This window comes from Ovis aries, chromosome 19 (genome assembly GCF_016772045.2).
Source record: "Ovis aries strain OAR_USU_Benz2616 breed Rambouillet chromosome 19, ARS-UI_Ramb_v3.0, whole genome shotgun sequence".
Lineage (NCBI taxonomy): Eukaryota > Metazoa > Chordata > Mammalia > Artiodactyla > Bovidae > Ovis > Ovis aries.
Window position 1 is genome coordinate 40,727,558 of NC_056072.1, and position 17,152 is coordinate 40,744,709.

A 17,152-nucleotide genomic window follows, 5' to 3' on the forward strand; every position below is an offset into this window, starting at 1 on the left:
CATGATTCTGACCCCTGCGGCAAAGAAAAGGAACTAAGCTAGTCCAACTGTAACTGCTGGGAGAGTCATTGTTCTCTGCAACCTTCTGGGAACCCCACATAATTAGCTGTGCAAAGAGCAAGCTGGAATCAGAATTCCCCTCCAGGGTTTTCTGTGTCCAGCCACACAAAGCAAGCTGAGATGAGAGACAAATAAACCCGTTGACAGAAGGCGGGTGCCAGGGCTCCTCTCTCTCCCCACGTTTCAGTTCTGGTCCTCGGGGCTGTGTCCTCAGCTTCCTCGTCTCTCAAAATATCCTGGGGCCCTCCATCACGTGTAGCCCTAGAGAGTTTTCTCTTAATTAGAGAAGCCAGCGGGCCCATCTCAGGCGAAGGCTGGCACTGTGTTTTGCGATTTGTGAGGGATCTGGAGGAGCAGGTTGCCCTGTGGAGAGAGATCTCACTTCCTGTCACATTTTCTGATGTTTTCAAAAGGAAGCCAGAAATTTGGACTTTTGTATGAAGCCACCCATTTTTTAAATGTTTGCTACCAGTTTGGTCTTGTTTTGTTTATAAACAATGTCCAGGCCAATGCACACACACACACAAACACTCCATAAGCTTCATAAAACAGCAGATTGTGTCTGTCCTGTTTGTTCCTGTGTCCCACAATGCTTTCCACATAACAAAAGCTTTATGTCTCTTGGTTAACTTGCATAGAGCCCTAGATTTAATGATAGTCCCTTGATAATAATAATAATCATGGTAGCAACTGTTTTTTATTGAGTACATGTTAAGTACTTTCCATTCAGTTTGCACCCTGACCTTAGAAGCTGCATGTTTTTTTTTTTTTAATTCCCACTTTTCAAATAGAGACAGAAACACAGAACCTAAAAAAAGGTGACCTGAGCTGGTAACTCAGCTACATGAGTGAATTCTGATTCTGATTCTGGATGCATGGCCTCCAAAGCCAGTGTTTGTAATCCTAAGGCTCCAGTGCCTTGACTTCCGTTCTGCTGGCTCTGGCTGGAGTGAAAACTGTGCAACTCAGAGAGGGACTTGAACCCATGGGTTGGGACTTGAACTCAAGCTAAACCCAGATTGGGACTGAAACCCACAATCTTTTAACTGAAATCACACACCTGGCCTTGGGGCTTAATGAAGCTCAGGTTCTTGAGGTCTTCTCACAGAAAGCATTCAGTGAAATGAAAGATAGGATGTGGATTTATTTAGAAAGAAACATGCTCTGCAGAAAGCAGAGTGGGACATCTCAGAGGTGAGAGGCCCCAAAATATGGCATGGTTAGTTTTTATTGACTAGATAATTTCATAGGCTAATGAGTGGGAGGATTAATCCAACTATTTACAGGAAAGGGCAGAGATTTCCAGGAATTGGGCCATTGCTAACGTTTTGATCTTTGACGGTAGTGCCTCAAGACTGGCATGGTGCTGGTGGGCGTGTCACTTAGTATGCTAATATATTAGAATGAGCATATATAATGAGATTCAAGGTCTAGTGGAAATTGAATCTTCTGCTATCTTGGACTAGTTGGTTCTAACTAGCTTTCGTCATGTCCTATGGCTGTGTCGAATGGTCTAATGGTTTTCCCTACTTTCTTCAATTTCAGTCTGAATTTGGCAATAAGGAGTTCATGATCTGAGCCACAGTCAGCTCCCGGTCTTGTTTTGCTGACTGTATAGAGCTTCTCCATCTTTGGCTGCAAAGAATATAATCAGTCTGATTTCGGTGTTGACCATCTAGTGATGTCCATGTGTAGAGTCTTCTCTTGTGTTGTTGGGAGAGGGTGTTTGCTATGACCAGTGTGTTCTCTTGGCAAAACTCTATTAGCCTTTGCCCTGCTTCATTCAGTATCCCAAGGCCAAATTTTCCTGTTACTCCAGGCAAATTCTTGACTTCCTACTTTTGCATTCCAGTCCCCTATAATGAAAAGGACATCTTTTTTGGGTGTTAGTTCTAAAAGGTCTTGTAGGTCTTCATAGAACCGTTCAACTTCAGCTTCTTCAGCGTTACTGGTTGGGGCATAGGCTTGAATCACCATGATATTGAGTGGTTTGTCTTGGAAATGAACAGAGATCATTCTGTCATTTTTGAGACTGCATCCAACTACTGCATTTCGGACTCTTTTGTTGACCATGATGGCTACTCAATTTCTTCTGAGGGATTCCTGCCTGCAGTAGTAGATATAATGGTCATCTGAGTTAAATTCACCCATTCCAGTCCATTTTAGTTCGCTGATTCCTAGAATGTCAATGTTCACTCTTGCTATCTCCTGTTTGACCACTTCCAATTTGCCTTGATTCATGGACCTAACATTCCAGGTTCCTATGCAATATTGCTCTTTACAGCATTGGACCTTGCTTCTATCACCAGTCACATCCACAACTGGGTATTGGGGAAACAGTGTCAGACTGTATTTTTGGGGGGCTCCAAAATCACTGCAGATGGTGATTGCAGCCATGAAATTAAAAGACGCTTACTCCTTGGAAGGAAAGTTATGACCAACCTAGATAGCATATTCAAAAGCAGAGATATTGCTTTTCCAACAAAGGTCCGTCTAATCAAGGCTATGGTTTTTCCAGTAGTCATGTATGGATGTGAGATTTGGACTGTGAAGAAAGCTGAGTGCCCAAGAATTGATGCTTTTGAACTGTGTTGTTAGAGAAGACTCTTGAGAGTCCCTTGGACTGCAAGGAGATCCAACCAGTCCATCCTAAAGGAGACCAGTCCTGGGTGTTCATTGGAAGGACTGATGCTGAAGCTGAAACTCCAATACTTTGGCCACCTCAGGAGAAGAATTGACTCATTGGAAAAGACCCTGATGCTGGGAGGGATTGGGGGCAGGAGGAGAAGGGGACGACAGAGGATGAGATGGCTGGATGGCATCACCGACTTGATGCAAATGAGTTTGGGTGAACTCCGGGAGTTGGTGATGGACAGGGAGGCCTGGCGTGCTGCGATTCATGGGGTTGCAAAGAGTCGGAAGTGACTGAACGACTGAACTGAACTGAACTGATGGCTATGTCATTCTTTTAAAGTTTGTGCCCTTCCCTCTTCCTTTTTATCCTGGAGGGTTAGCCCTTCTAAATAGGAGACACAAAGCCTGGTGTCTCATTTGTCTCCCAGTTTAGCCTCCAGGGTGGACATCTGAGAGGGTGGATATGGTAGGTGCAACCGTCTTTTACTTCTGTGCAGCACGTTTTCTACCCTCTAGCTCTGAGCTGTGGAATGGGCTCCTAGTTCACTACCACCACCTCTTTAAGGGGAATTACTCAGCAGGGGACTTTGATAAGTCATGGCTCTCATGGTGTCCTACTGTTTGACAGCCTCAAGTGACGCAAAATAGTTGCTATTCACGCATGTTTTCTGTGACTCAGGGGCATTCTGAACTGAGGTTTAGAGTCATTGTTAGGCTTCCTTAACTAAAAGCCAGAGAGGTGACTCATCATTAGCTTAGGATGCAATTAAACCCATGGCTCCTATAAGCAGAATACTGTGTTATAGCCTGCTGGTCACAAAACACATTTTTCTTGTGGTGCATATACTTTATTATAGGTATTGAAGCCTTAAAACATTAGCCTATGAGCGACACAAAAGCCTGACCAATTTAACAGAGTGGGGTAGCTCTTCACAACAGCTACCATTTGATGGACTTCCGTTAATGGTTTCAGCTTCTGTGGGAACCTTTTAATCAGGAAAAATGGCAGTGGAAATGAAGAATATGGGCCTTCAGAAAAACCCAATTACATGCTAATATCCTGCTTTCTACATGGGCTTCTTCTCAAAGTCCTTTTTGATTTTTTTCAAGCTGTCATCCTGGTTTGAATCCCTCTTACTCTTTGGTAAATTGTTCTCTATTAGAGGAAGGTTTGGCAAACTGGTCTGTCAGTTTTGAGACGTGGAGAGCAGCTTCTTAAGGACATCCATAGTAACCATCTGGAGGAGGAACAGGCAACCCACTCCAGTACTCTTGCCTGGAAAATTCCACAGACTGAGGAGCCTGGTAAGCTGCAGTCCATGGGGTCGCAAAGAGTCAGACATGACTGAGTGACTTCACATACATAGTAACCATCATAGTTCCACTTGCTGAGGCATCAGTCAAGGATTTTGCACTCCAGCTGTGTTCAGTTCAGTCAGTTCAGTTGCTCAGTCAAGTCCGACTCTTTGAGACCCCATGGACTGCAGCACGCGAGGCTTCCCTGTCCATCACCAACTCCAGGAGCTTGCTCAAACTCATGTCCATTGAGTTGGCTACGCCATCCTTGTGAGATGCCAAACCTTGTGAGATGGGCATTCTTATCCTCAATTTTACAAATGAGAAAACAGGCTCAGAGAAGCAAAGCGACTTGCTGGAGTTACATAGCTAGCATGCCTTTCTATTGTTTCTAGTACTTTTGAATAGCAGAATGTCTTGGGAAGCTTTAGAACAAAACACCTTTTTGGCCACAAGCTTGTGGCCTAAGGTCTCAATCAGGGTGGGGCCTGGGAATCCATATGTGAAACAATTCCCCATCACATCCTGTGATGTATGGTTAAGACCTGGAAAAAGCTGCCATACATACACCATACATTATACCACATCTTTTGAGATAAATCAAAGGGCAGATTTGGTTTGGCTTCCCTGATGGCTCAGACGGTAAAGAATCTGCCTGCAGTGTGGGAGACCTGGATTCAACCCCTGGATCAGAAAGATCACCTGGAGGAGGAAATGGCTATCCACTCCAGTATTCTTACCTGGACAACTCCCGTGGACAGAGGAGCTTGGTGGACTACAGTCCATGGGGACACAAAGAGTCAGACACAACTGAGTGACTAAACAGACTCAGTTTGGAGATTTCAATGTTGTTTCTTTGTTTCTGTTTCTAAACAGCCGTCTCCACTTCTGGGGGGTATAGAATAGTAATCTCACTGGAAGTAATATTTTGGCAACGTCCTAGTGCATGGATAAGAAGGGAAAGAGGAAAGGACACGGAGACAAAGTAATCCATAGGCAGAAGTCACAGAGCTGCCGCCAGGCTGAAGTGCCTGGGGGATGTTACAAGGTCAGAATGCCTGGACAGATGGTGAGAGATGTACCATCTATTGTATCAGCTGAGTCCAAGGGGAGAATGTCTTGGGAGATCCCACTGGCAGTGCAGTGGAATTGGCTTCAACCGTGGAGCACAGACACTCATCTCATTGGCCAGTTTCCTCGACAGACAGTCTTCAGGGCATCCTTAGCTGTGTGCTTCTGCCTGACCACTTGCTGGAAGATGATCAGGCAAGGTGCTGACAGCTCATATAGGGTTCCTGTCTACAAATGCCTTAAATTCAATTGCGATAGGATCAGAAATGACAGTGGATAGAAAATAACTTGACGCAGCACAGTAGGTGCTGAAGCAGAGGTTTGAGGTGAAATTAGGGACTCTTCAGATATTTTGTGAACTTGGCTACGCATCAGAAGCTTCCCCCTCTACAATCCTCCACAGAAGCACGTGGATTCTTGACAAAGGAGGTTCATTTACTTTCTATGGAAAAGTAAATGCCTTTCATAGTTGAGACCCAATGAGTAGTCTTTTCCCACCAATTACAGACCACCAAATAAATATGCTCACGGAGTGCCTTCTGGAATAACATTGTATCCAGGAGGGGAAAATTTCTCCATCTGCCACTCTTGAGTTCTTGTGACCAGATTAACAATAAAATTGTCACAAGATGGATAATCAGGAGAAAAAGAAACACATTTTAAATTCATGTACATCGAGATCTTATGGGACTTAAGACATGGCCAGACCAGATAGCTTTTATACCTTTTAGACAAAGAAACAATAAATTCCTGAGGTATTGCTAGGACAAAGAAACATGGGTTTGGGGTGCTGAATTATTGAAGCTCTGAACCGAGTTTGATTTCGGGGCAGTCAGTTAAAGGGGTAACAAGTTTTGTGATCCAGGCTTCTTGGCCTGAATTCCCTGTCTCTGGAGATAAGGGTGTCTGTCCTTCCTTCTCCCTCCAGATCCAGGGGATGCACCGTTCACAGGGGAGATTTACTTCCCATTTTCAGGGAGACACACAGGAGGTCAGAGTGTCCCTCTTACATTAGCTGTTTCTTATATTCAAAATGATATGCCATTGAGTCACATTTTGGGGACACTTATCCTGGGCCCCAATAATTGAGTAGATGCTCCAGTCTTAACTGAAGCGGGGAGTCCAGTGAGTGCTTTTCGTTGTTGTTGTTCAGAAGCAATAAAATCTTTATTCATTTATCAAAGAATGGAGAGATGTGAGCTCCCACCATAGAGCACAGGCCCACAGGGACCCCGGCAGTGGTGGTGGGGGGGAGGGAGTGGAGTATTCCCCTGCCAGACTCAGAGTCTCAGCACACAGCACACTGCCACCATCTGCAAGTGAGGTGTTGAGTACAGCCTCTTTGCACACAGTTGCCAAGTGGACTTGTTCATGCAGCAGTTTCACAAGGAGGAGCTCTGGTTGCAAGTGCCGGGATGCTAGACCTGTGCACACCGTATTCTATGAATAAGTGAAACTAGACACAGTTGAGAGTCTCCCTGGGCTAATGAGCCCAGACTCTTCATGCTGACCAGGTGACACTGGAGGACAACAGCCCATCGGTGGGCTTGCCTCCAGGCCTTTTTATTCTCTGACTTTTCCTGCTCTGTATCTCAGTTATTAAACACCCGACAGGTGAGAGGTAGTAGTGTGTGGTTCCATTTCCATTTTCTGAAGTTTATGCCTAATGTCGGAATGCACTTGGGAAATGAAATACAACCTCAGGTTTGCACTCCCTTCCAGTGACTCAAGGTCGGGGTAGAATAGATTCAGAGCATTCCCCCCAGTGTGTGCTTTTGTGATAGTAAATATGATGGACAGGAGCCTTTGTGCTCAAGTTTTGAACCCTCTGTTTATTGCCTGAAGATAGATGAATCACTTACATGTTACTGATAGGAGATGGGTGATAGATACTAAGCTCATCAACATAACCCCCAATGACCAGCATAAATGCCATTTCTATTTGGTTTCCTGGGTACTGTGGGAATTGCCTTTAATTCCATGTGTATTACAACTAGACCCTGATAGAGTAGCTAAAAAAGTAAAAACAGTTTTTGTTCTGGAGCTATTGCAGTAATGGGAAAGAAATCTCAGTATAGAACTGGGTTCAATTCCAAATGAAACATGGACAAATGATGATTTAGAGTCAAGAGGCAGAATAGGGGTTAGTGAATGGGAACTTTTTAAGGGGAAACTGATGGATGAATTCTTGCTGAAGGCCAGCCAAAGTGGTCTAATACCAAGCGTGGGGGATGGGAATTTGATCAGATATTGAGGGTGATTAGGTATAGAGTGGGTCTTTTGTTTTTGTCTTTTTGGTTTTTTGCTATACTGATCAGCAACATTCTTGCTACAGTGGAGCCACCAGACCCAGACAAGGTCAAGACCTAGAGGGATTAGAGGAACTTGAGTACAGGTTAGTGAAAGAGAGAGGCTTTGTCAAACAAAAACCTGGACTTCATTTCCTCAAAGGTGTTTTTCTGGATAAGATCTTACTTAAGCAAACACTCTCGGGGGGAGAGAGGAAGGCTGAGTTTCAGTTTGGGAAGATGGAAAATATTCTGAGATGGATGGTGGTGACGGTTGTGCCGTGGTGTGAATGCACTTACTGCAGCTGCCCGGCACTCCAAAGGCTTAGCACGGCGAATTCTGTGTTATGTGTATTTTAGCACACAAAAGAAGGACAATCTGTCCATCATAAAATAAAGAAGTCACAATACCCACAGCAGTGATAACAGCTCTTGTTTGCCCGAGTTTTGCTTTGTGGCAGGTATTGTGCTAACCACTTTATAGTGATTATCTCCCTTTCATAGGAAAGGACTTGAGGATTGGAGGGGTTAATGCATTGCCAAGGGTCACACAGCAAGTAAGTGGCAGTCTCATCCCCTAGCTCTCTGTCTTGGCTTATGCTTAGCTAAACAACCTCCTGAGATAGCCCTTTCAGTCTGAGGCTCCCCCACCTACCAAAAAACAAACTGCAGCAACCATCTAAAATAAGTCTAAATGACCAAACATTCACCTTAGCAAATGACAGCAACTCTGATATACAGGCTAATCTTTTAACAGCAAAGAGGTATGCTCTGACTTCTTTCCTAGTCACATAGGATATTCTCGTGCTTCTTGGAACGATGACTAGCTGAGCATTGCCCTTCTCTGAGATGGAGCACTGTAAAAATGCCACTTTCACTTAGTCTATGACCTCCTCAGGGGCAGAGGCAGTATCTTCCCATTCATCTTTCTACTTGATGCATAATAAATGCTCAATAAAAATTTTATCACTATGAACTACCAGTGATGTTGAAGATGTCAGTGTAAGTTTTCTTACAAGTCAGAGGTTATTGTAGTTTCATGGTGCACGAATTTATTTTCTGGAACCTAAATTTGTTAGTTAGAGGTGATGCTCAACCAGAAGCAGTTTTGTCCCTGAGAGACATTTGGCAATGTCTGGAGACTTATTTTGTTGTCATGACTGAGAGAGGATATGTTACTGCCATCTAGTTTGTAGAGGCAGGGATGCTGGAAACACCTGAAGAATAGCAAATTATGCCAAATGTGCCGCTCATGAATAAGGATTATTTCTATCCAATTGTTTTGAGAAAGTGCAGACACAGGAGAAATTCTGAAAAACAGTGGACGTTTTGCTTTTGTAAAGGGAATTAGAAAGGGGCCTGTACCTTTGTTCCAGCTTCCCAGGTGGAGCAGTTGTAAAGAATCTACCTACCAATGCAAAAAGATTCAAGAGATTTAGTTTCGAACCCTGGGTGGGGAAAATCCCCTGGAGTAGGAAATGGCAACCCGTTCCAGTATTCTTGCCTGGGAAATCTGGCAGGCTAAAGAGTCAGACAGAACATGACTGAGCGCTACCCCTCACCTTTGTTCACCAAACGTCTCCTCCTCTCATTTTCTCATGATTGCTTTCTTTTCTTCAAAGTCCCAGGCCCCTTTCCTCTCCTTAGCTCCCTGGCCCTGTGTATCCGTGGGTTCTGTCTGCACCAATAGGGAGGGCCAACTATAAGGGACTTGAGCATCTGCAGATGTTGGCATACGCAGGGGTCCTGGAACCAACCCCATCAGATAAGCCTCGATCATCTGGCTTTTTCTTTAAAATTTAATTTTTATTGGCGTGTAGCTGCTATACAATGTTGTGTTAGTTTCTTCTGCATAGCAAAGTGAATCGGCTATACTGTTGTTTAGTTGTGAAATTGTATACAACTCTTTTGTAACCCTGTGGACTGTAACCCATCAGGCTCCTCTATGGAATTTTTCAGGCAAGAATACTTGAATGGGTTGCCATTTCTCTTCTCCAGGGGATCTTCTTGACCCAGGGATCAGACTCATGTATCCTGCATTACAGGTAGATGCTTTACTGCTGAACCACTGGGGAAGTCTATATATATTTCCTCTTTTTGGATTTCCTTCCCATTTAGGTCTCCATAGAGCATTGAGTCGTGGGCAAGGCAATGGCACCCCACTCCAGTACTCTTGCCTGGAAAATCCCGTGGACAGAGGAGCCTGATGGGCTGCAGTCCATGGGGTCGCTAAGAGTCTGACATGACTCAGTGGCTTCACTTTCACTTTTCAGTTTCAAGCATTGGAGAAGGAAATGGCAACCCACTCTAGTGTTCTTGCCTGGAGAATCCCAGGGACGGGGGAGCCTGGTGGGCTGCCGTCTATGGGGTCACACAGAGTCGAACATGACTGAAGCGACTTAGCAGCAGCAGCAGTAGCAGCAGAGCACTGAGTCGAGTTCCCTGAGCTATACAATAGGTTCTCATCAGTCATCTATTTCACCCATAGTATTGTATTTATGTCGATCCCAGTCTCCCAGTATAACCCATCCCTCTCCCCTCTCCCCCTTGGTATCCATATTTGTTCTTTACACCTTTGTCTCTATTTCTGTTTTGTCAATAAGATCATCTATACCATTTTTCTAGTTTCCACTTACATTTCCACTTACATATACGATATTGTTTTCTCTTTCTGACTTAGTTCACTCTGTACAACAGTCTCCAGGTTCATCCACATCTCTAAAAATGACCCAGTTTTGTTCCTTTTTTCTGGATGAATAATATTCCATTGTATATATATTAACACATCTTCTTTATCCATTCCTCCATTAATGGATATTTATGATACTTACATGTCCTGGCTATTTAAATAGTGCTTCAGGGAACTTTGGGGTGTGTGTCTTTTTGAACTATGGTTTTCTCTGGGTATATGCCCAGGAGTGGGATTGCTGGGTCATATGGTAGTTCCAGCATTAGTTTTTTTCTGGAACTTCCATACTGTTCTCCATAGAAGCTGTATCAATTTAACCTTCCCACCAACAGTGGTCAGAATTACCATAATTTAAAAATCTACAAACAAAAAATGCTGGAGATGGTATGGAGAAAATGAAACCCTCTTGCCCTGTTGGGCTACAGTCCATGGGGTTGTAAAGAGTAGTAATGTTGGGTATCTTTTCATGTGCCTCTTGGCCATTTGTATGTCTTCTTAAGCCTTTTGCCCATTTTTAAGTTGGGTTGTTTATCTTTTTTATTTTGAGCTGTATGAGCTATTTATATATTTTTGAGATTAATTCTTTGTCAGTTGCTTCATTTGCAAATATTTTCTCCTATTCTGAGGGCTGTCTTTTCATCATGTTTATGGCTTCCACCTGGCCTTTTGAGTCTTACACCTTTGTGGGGCTCCTGTAGGTATATATGTAATTAAAATAGTTTTTTTTTCCTCTACCATTAGTGTGTTTTATGTCAGTTTATTTCTTAGACCAGCTGCAGAACCAAGAATAGTAGAAGAGAATATTCTTTTCCCCTACTCAGACTCCACAACAAACAATGATCTGACCCTAAATATCAGTGGTACTGAGGTGGAAAAATTCAGTTTTGGTTTTATTCTCTTATTCACTTACTTCACAGGTATATATTATCTGACTCCACCCTCTAATTGAAAGATGAGCCAATCGGTTTTTCCAGGATCACATAGCTAGGTGGTAGAGACCTAGGACTTAAACCAGTGCCTCAGGGAGAGTTCTTCACATGCATGAAAGGGGCTTCTTTCAGCCTATTACTGATATAAATGCCATCTTTGTGGTCATGGCGAACAAGTCCTGCCAAGACTGATAGGACTCTGAGCCATTGCCTGGTGCCCTGGAGCTGATGGAAAGGGCAGTGATCTAAGACAGCTTGTCCAGGCTGTGAAAACCCCCATGCTCGGGCCCCATGAGCAGTAGCCGATTCTGCGGAGGCAGGGACCATCTCCAGGCTCCCTGTGGACTCCACAGTCCGTCACCGGGCCAGCCTCTCTTCGCTGAACTGTAACACCGTCTCACCGCCTGGTTTTCACGGCGCCCGGGGAAGCCATGTTACGGAGTTTGTCGAAAGAATTATGTTCACACAGCTCTGTGTTTGCAGTAGGCTTAGGACTCTCCAGATTTAAGCACTGGCGGTCTTTAATGCGATCTGCTTTTCGACACACGTTCCATGCTCTCCCCCTCCCTCTCCTCTCTGGTCTGGGTCTGGCTCATTGCTGCCCTCTGACTGTGGTCGTCTCGGTTAGCAGAGAACTTTCAGCTGAGCGTAACAGGTGCCATCTAATTCTCCAGATGGTAGAGTTGATAGATTTTAATAAGGGGAGTACAGTTTAATGCAAATACTCCTTTAGTTGAGGCTCATAAACTGGACTACTCAGTATTACGGTCCCAAATATTAGTTCAATGCTCATGGCGTACATAAATGACTCTCCTTTGGGGTTAGGTTAGGGGAAAATCAATAACAAGCAGCTGCAGATGCAGAGAGAAACTGTGTGCTTACACTCCATCAGGGTGCACCCTGCTCCTAATGGCACCACTTCACACTTAGAATTTTTTTTTTTCCAGCTCACATTTTTTTCCCCTTTTGTCACATTTAGGGCTTCACGGTGATATGAAAAGCCGCCGTGGTTCCTTCATCCATTAAATGGGAAATGCGTATGAACAAATAGAAGAATTGCACGGTACAGTACAGCTGAAATACAATGTTATCGTCATCCCACCCTGAGCCTTCCTCAGGATGGTTTCTGTCCCAGCAGTTAATAGTTTGCTATTGTTGGTGTACCAACACAATGCTGTTAGCAGCATAGGATCCGCAAGCTTACTGTTGGATTGTCTTCATGGAGGCCTGCCCGAATTTAGATATTTGTAAATGGAATTTGAACAGTGGCCTTTCTTCACAATATAAAATTCAGAAAAGTGCAACTGGTCATGGCCCAACTCTTGTTTATTAATTAAGGCTTCATAATATGGCACCATTTTTGGAAGCTGTGGCTCATGCAAAGAGGAATGCTAATTACGTTCTGCATTTTCTGTAATAATGGGGGAGCATTTTGGACAATGCAGTTGATCCAGACAATGCATCCAGATCGTAATGCAGTTTATTAACAAGAAAACTCTGAATGTTTAATGGGAGACCAATACAGCTGTGAAAGGGTGGCATAAATAATATTTCTGGTCAGGCTGAAGCAGTGGCAATATGTTGCATACTATTAACCTCAAGAGGTCTCCAAACAGCTTTTATGTGAGCCTGCTAGATATCTGTTGACCATTTCTTGATACAAAGGAGTCCAAGTGACCTGAGAAAATCTATTTCGTAATTTTGTTTGCCCACTCTTTAAACACTTGCTGAAGCTTTAAAAACAATAGATCTTTACATTTATATGGATTTTTTTTTGCAGCTTTTCCCAAGTGGTCATTTTTATAATTATCATCATGGATTTCTTGTACTGACCATGGTGAAAGTCAGAAAAGGCTACCATTTTTTTCATTAAATTTTTAAAATGTAGATAAAATTCCTGTACCATAGCACTAACTCTTTTAAAGTATACAGCTCACTGTTTTTAGTATATTCACCAAGTTGTTTGCAGCCATCACCACTTTCTAATTCCAGAAAATTTTCATCACCCCACAAAGTAACCCTGTACACATTGTTGGTTACCACCCATTCTCCCCTCCTTCTAGCTCCTAGAAACCACTGAACTATTCTCCCTCCTCCCTTTATTTCCACTTCTCGAGCAGATTTATTATTGAAAGAAGTGGATTTTGAAGAGAAAACACATGAGGCAGAAAGGTGTGGAATGTAGAGTAAATACAAACATAATTTATTGTGTTTTTTGTAGCCACAAAAAATTAGTGCAGAGAATACCCTGTATAAAGCAACGCAGAAGAAGGTCAAAGATCTAGCTGTCACCTTAGGCAACACTGAAGGTTTCAGTGCTCAGTGTTTGGAGTTTAGGCTTCAATTCTTGTGTTTAGAAGAATCACCAGGTGTGTGGTACAGTCCATTCTTTTAACAGATTTGAACAGAATAATGGCCTCTTGGCTCAGGTGGAAGTGAATGAAGTGTTTGGTTTTATGTGTCATGTAACTACTGAACTTCCTCCCCAGGACACAGTGTCAGGTGAGGAATATTTCTTGTCAAACCCATTTTTAATATGCGCCGCAGTGTCCTTTTCTATATTTTTCCATCACCCGTGTAGCACTCTTCACCAAGTCTATTGCATTTCCTCCAACTTATTGATATTAAAAAAAAAACAGCACCTTTTAATTTTGTATTGGAATAGAGCTGATTGACAATGTTCTGATAGTTTCAGGTGGACAGCAAAGGGACTCAGCCACACATATACATGTCTCCATTCTCCCCTAAACTCCTTTCCCATCCAGGCTGCCATGTAACATTGAGCAGAGTTCCTTGTGCCATACAGTAGGTCCTTGTTGGTTATCCATTTTAAATATAGCAGAGTGTACATGTTCATCCCAAACACCCTAAGTATCTCTTCCCCAGTTTATCGACACTTTTGGTTGCACCCTTTCAGTAGCACAAATTCGCAGAAGAACAGGTGTTGCCCTACTTCATTGGTCTCCTGGAGCGGGGATTGGTGAAGCTCAGACCCAGTGGGAAACTGCCTGTGCTGCCGCATAGCTCTTTCTCTCTCTTTCTCTTTTTTTGGTGGGGCAGGAGGACATCAATTTTACTGATGGACACAGTTATGTACAAGAGTGTTCTGGACATGACATATCTGTGGGTAAGACAGGTGTTCATGACCCAGCAACGTGAGCAGGCACCAAGGGCCCTGGGTCTGCCGCCCACCTTCCTGCTGCCTCAGCCCTTCTCAAGGCTTCTCTCTCTATGGATTTGCCTCTTCTGGACATTTCATATAAATGCAGTCAGACAGTATGTGGTCTTCTGTGATGGACGTCTTTCACTTAGCATAATGTTTGCAAGGTTCATCCAAGTTGTAGAATGTATCAGTACTTCATTTCTTTTATTTCTGAATGATATCTCATTTCATGGTTATACTATTTTTTGTCTACCTTTTCATAAGTAGATGGACATTTAGTTTGCTTTTGCGCTTTGGCTATTGTGAATAATGCTGCTATGAACATTTATATACAAATTTTTGTGTGCACTTATACATATTTTTTCCTCTGGAGTTGAATTGCTAGGTCATATGATGACTCTATGTTTAATTTCTGAGGAATTACCAGACTGTTTTCCAGCACCATTTTCCTTCTCATCAACAGTATATGAGATTTCAAAGTTCTCCACATCTTAGGAAGCACTTGTTATTATCCTTTTGATTATAACTATGCAAGTAGGTGTGAAGTAGCGTCTCATTGTAGAGTAGATTTGCATTTCCCTATTGACTGGAAATGGACTCTTTGAGACCCCATAGACTGTAGCACGCCAGGCCTCCCTGTCCATCACCACCTCCTGGAGTTTACTCAAACTCATGTCCATTGAGTCGGTAGTGCCATCCAACCATCTCATTCTCTGTCATCCCCTTCTCTTCCCGCCTTCAATCTTTCCCAGCACCAGGGTATTTTAGACCTTTTAGACCTTAGAACTGGACACGGAACAGCAGACTGGTTCCAAATAGGAAAAGGAGTACATCAAGGCTGTATATCGTCACCCTGCTTATTTAACTTATATGCAGAGTACATCATGAGAAATGCTGGGCTGGATGAAGCACAAGCTGGAATCAAGATTGCTGGGAGAAATATCAATAACCTCAGATATGCAGATGAAACCACTGTTATGGCAGAAAGTGAAGAACAACTAAAGAGCCTCTTGATGAAAGTAAAAGAGGAGAATGGTAAAGTTGGCTTAAAGCTCAACATTCAGAAAGCAAATATCATGGCATCTGGTCCCATCACTTCATGGGAAATAGATCGGGAAACAGTGGAAACAGTGTCAGACTTTATTTTTTGGGCGGCTCCAAAATCACTGCAGATGGTGACTGCAGCCATGAAAGAAAAAGACGGTTGCTGCTTGGAAGAAAAGTTATGACCAACCTAGACAGCATATTAAAAAACAAAGACATTACTTTGCCAACAAAGGTCCATCTAGTCAAGGCTCTGATTTTTCCAGTAGTCACGTACAGATGTGAGAATTGGACTATAAAGAAAGCTGAGTGCCAAAGAATTGATGCTTTTGAACTGTGGTGTTGGAGAAGACTCTTGAGAGTCCCTGCAAGGAGATCCAACCAGTCCATCCTAAAGGAAATCACTCCTGAATGTTCATTGGAAGGACTGATGTTGAAGCTGAAACTCCCAAATACTTTGGCCACCTGATGTGAAGATCTGACTCATTTGAAAAGACCCTGATGCTGGGAAAGATTGAAAGCAGAAGAAGGGGCCAGCAGAGGATGAGACGGTTGGATAGCATCCCTGACTCGATGGACGTGAGTTTGAGCAAACTCCTGGAGTTGGTGATGGACAGGGAGGCCTGGCATGCTGCAGTCCATGGGGTCCAAAGAGTTGGACGTGACTGAGCGACTGAACTGAACTGAACTGAACTGATTGACTACTGTTATTGAACGTCTTTTTATGTGCTTATTGGTCCTTTGTATATCTTCTCTGTGGACTACCATTTTTAAAATTTCTAATTTACAAATGAGAAAACAAAGGCACTGGGAGGAAGTGAGAATTTACCAGGTTCACTGCTTGAGGTAATTTAATAGTCCATCAATATTGGAATATAAGTTTTGAAATACAGTGATGCAAAAGCTTAGAGGTTCAACAACTGATAATAAAATAAATTCTAAACTGTTTGCATTTACTACTGATTCTTATTTGCAAGTCACAGAAACTCAGCTCTACCTGTGACTTAATGAAAGTAATGGGATTTTGCCTTACTTGTCTAAAAAGTTAAGAGCTATTTCACCTTCAGGAATGCCTGGATTTAGCTGCTCAAAGATAGCATCAGAGATCTAGTCTTCTCATCTTTTAGCTCTGCTTCCATCAGATTGGCACAGAGGTAGGGTCTCTTTCTGTGGGGGTTAGATGACCATAAGAAACTCAAAGTATACCTTAGCAGCTGAGCATGCCAGCAGGATTTTTATTTAAAGTTCTCTTTCTTAATAGTTCCAGGCCAGATTTCAGGACTGAGGAGAATTGGACTGACTTGAATTAATGAATGGCCGTTGTATCATTCATCCATCAAATGGAAAACACTGATTGGTCACTTGTGCACTGTTGATGGCAGGGCATGAAGTTAGCTCCATCCACACCATCTGGCCAGAGAGTTGGAAAGAAGTGTTTCCCCTGAGAAGTCAGGATGCTGACTCTGGCATGACAAGGAATGCGTGCTGTGCCGAGCAGAACTCGTAGACATCTACTGTGCTTCTCAGTCTTTTGGTTGCACCTTAATTTATCTTTTACTGGTTTCTTATTGTCTCTGATTTTGGCTTAAAAGGCAGAGAGCCTCTGAAAAGTAACTTTTGGTCTCTTAGTAGGTTTAATCAACCCATCCACATTTATTTTTTCTGGTTTTAAGGGATCATTTGTTTCAATAAATACTTATAAATTTGCTTATATTAAAGATAATTGACTTTTCATGATAATTCTTTTTTCTTTTTGTTGCCACATGGCATAGATCCTCAGCCAGGGACTGAAATGAGCCCTCTGCCACGGAAGCACAGAGTCTTAACCACTGGACAGCCAGGGAAGTCCCTCATCCTAATTCTTTTTTTTTTTTTTTTAAAGAAATGACTACCCTTAGTTTTTTTTAAAAAAATTTATGTATTTATTCACTTTATTTGGCTTCACCAGGTCTTTGCCAGGGAAGTCCTCTTATCTTAA

General features: G+C 42.9%; 1 protein-coding gene across 7 annotated transcripts in view; it reads left to right on the forward strand.

Moving 5' to 3' along the window:
- FHIT (fragile histidine triad diadenosine triphosphatase) overlaps positions 1 to 17,152 on the forward strand; it is a 1,568,898-nt gene that overhangs the window by 522,600 nt on the left and 1,029,146 nt on the right. Inside the window, exon 4 of one of the 7 annotated variants that reach the window (XM_042235723.1) lies at positions 11,947 to 12,030. The exons of the other annotated variants lie outside the window; for them this stretch is intronic. The gene's annotated coding sequence lies outside the window, so the exon portion shown is untranslated. The remainder of the gene's footprint in view (positions 1 to 11,946; positions 12,031 to 17,152) is intronic. 7 annotated transcript variants of the gene reach the window in all.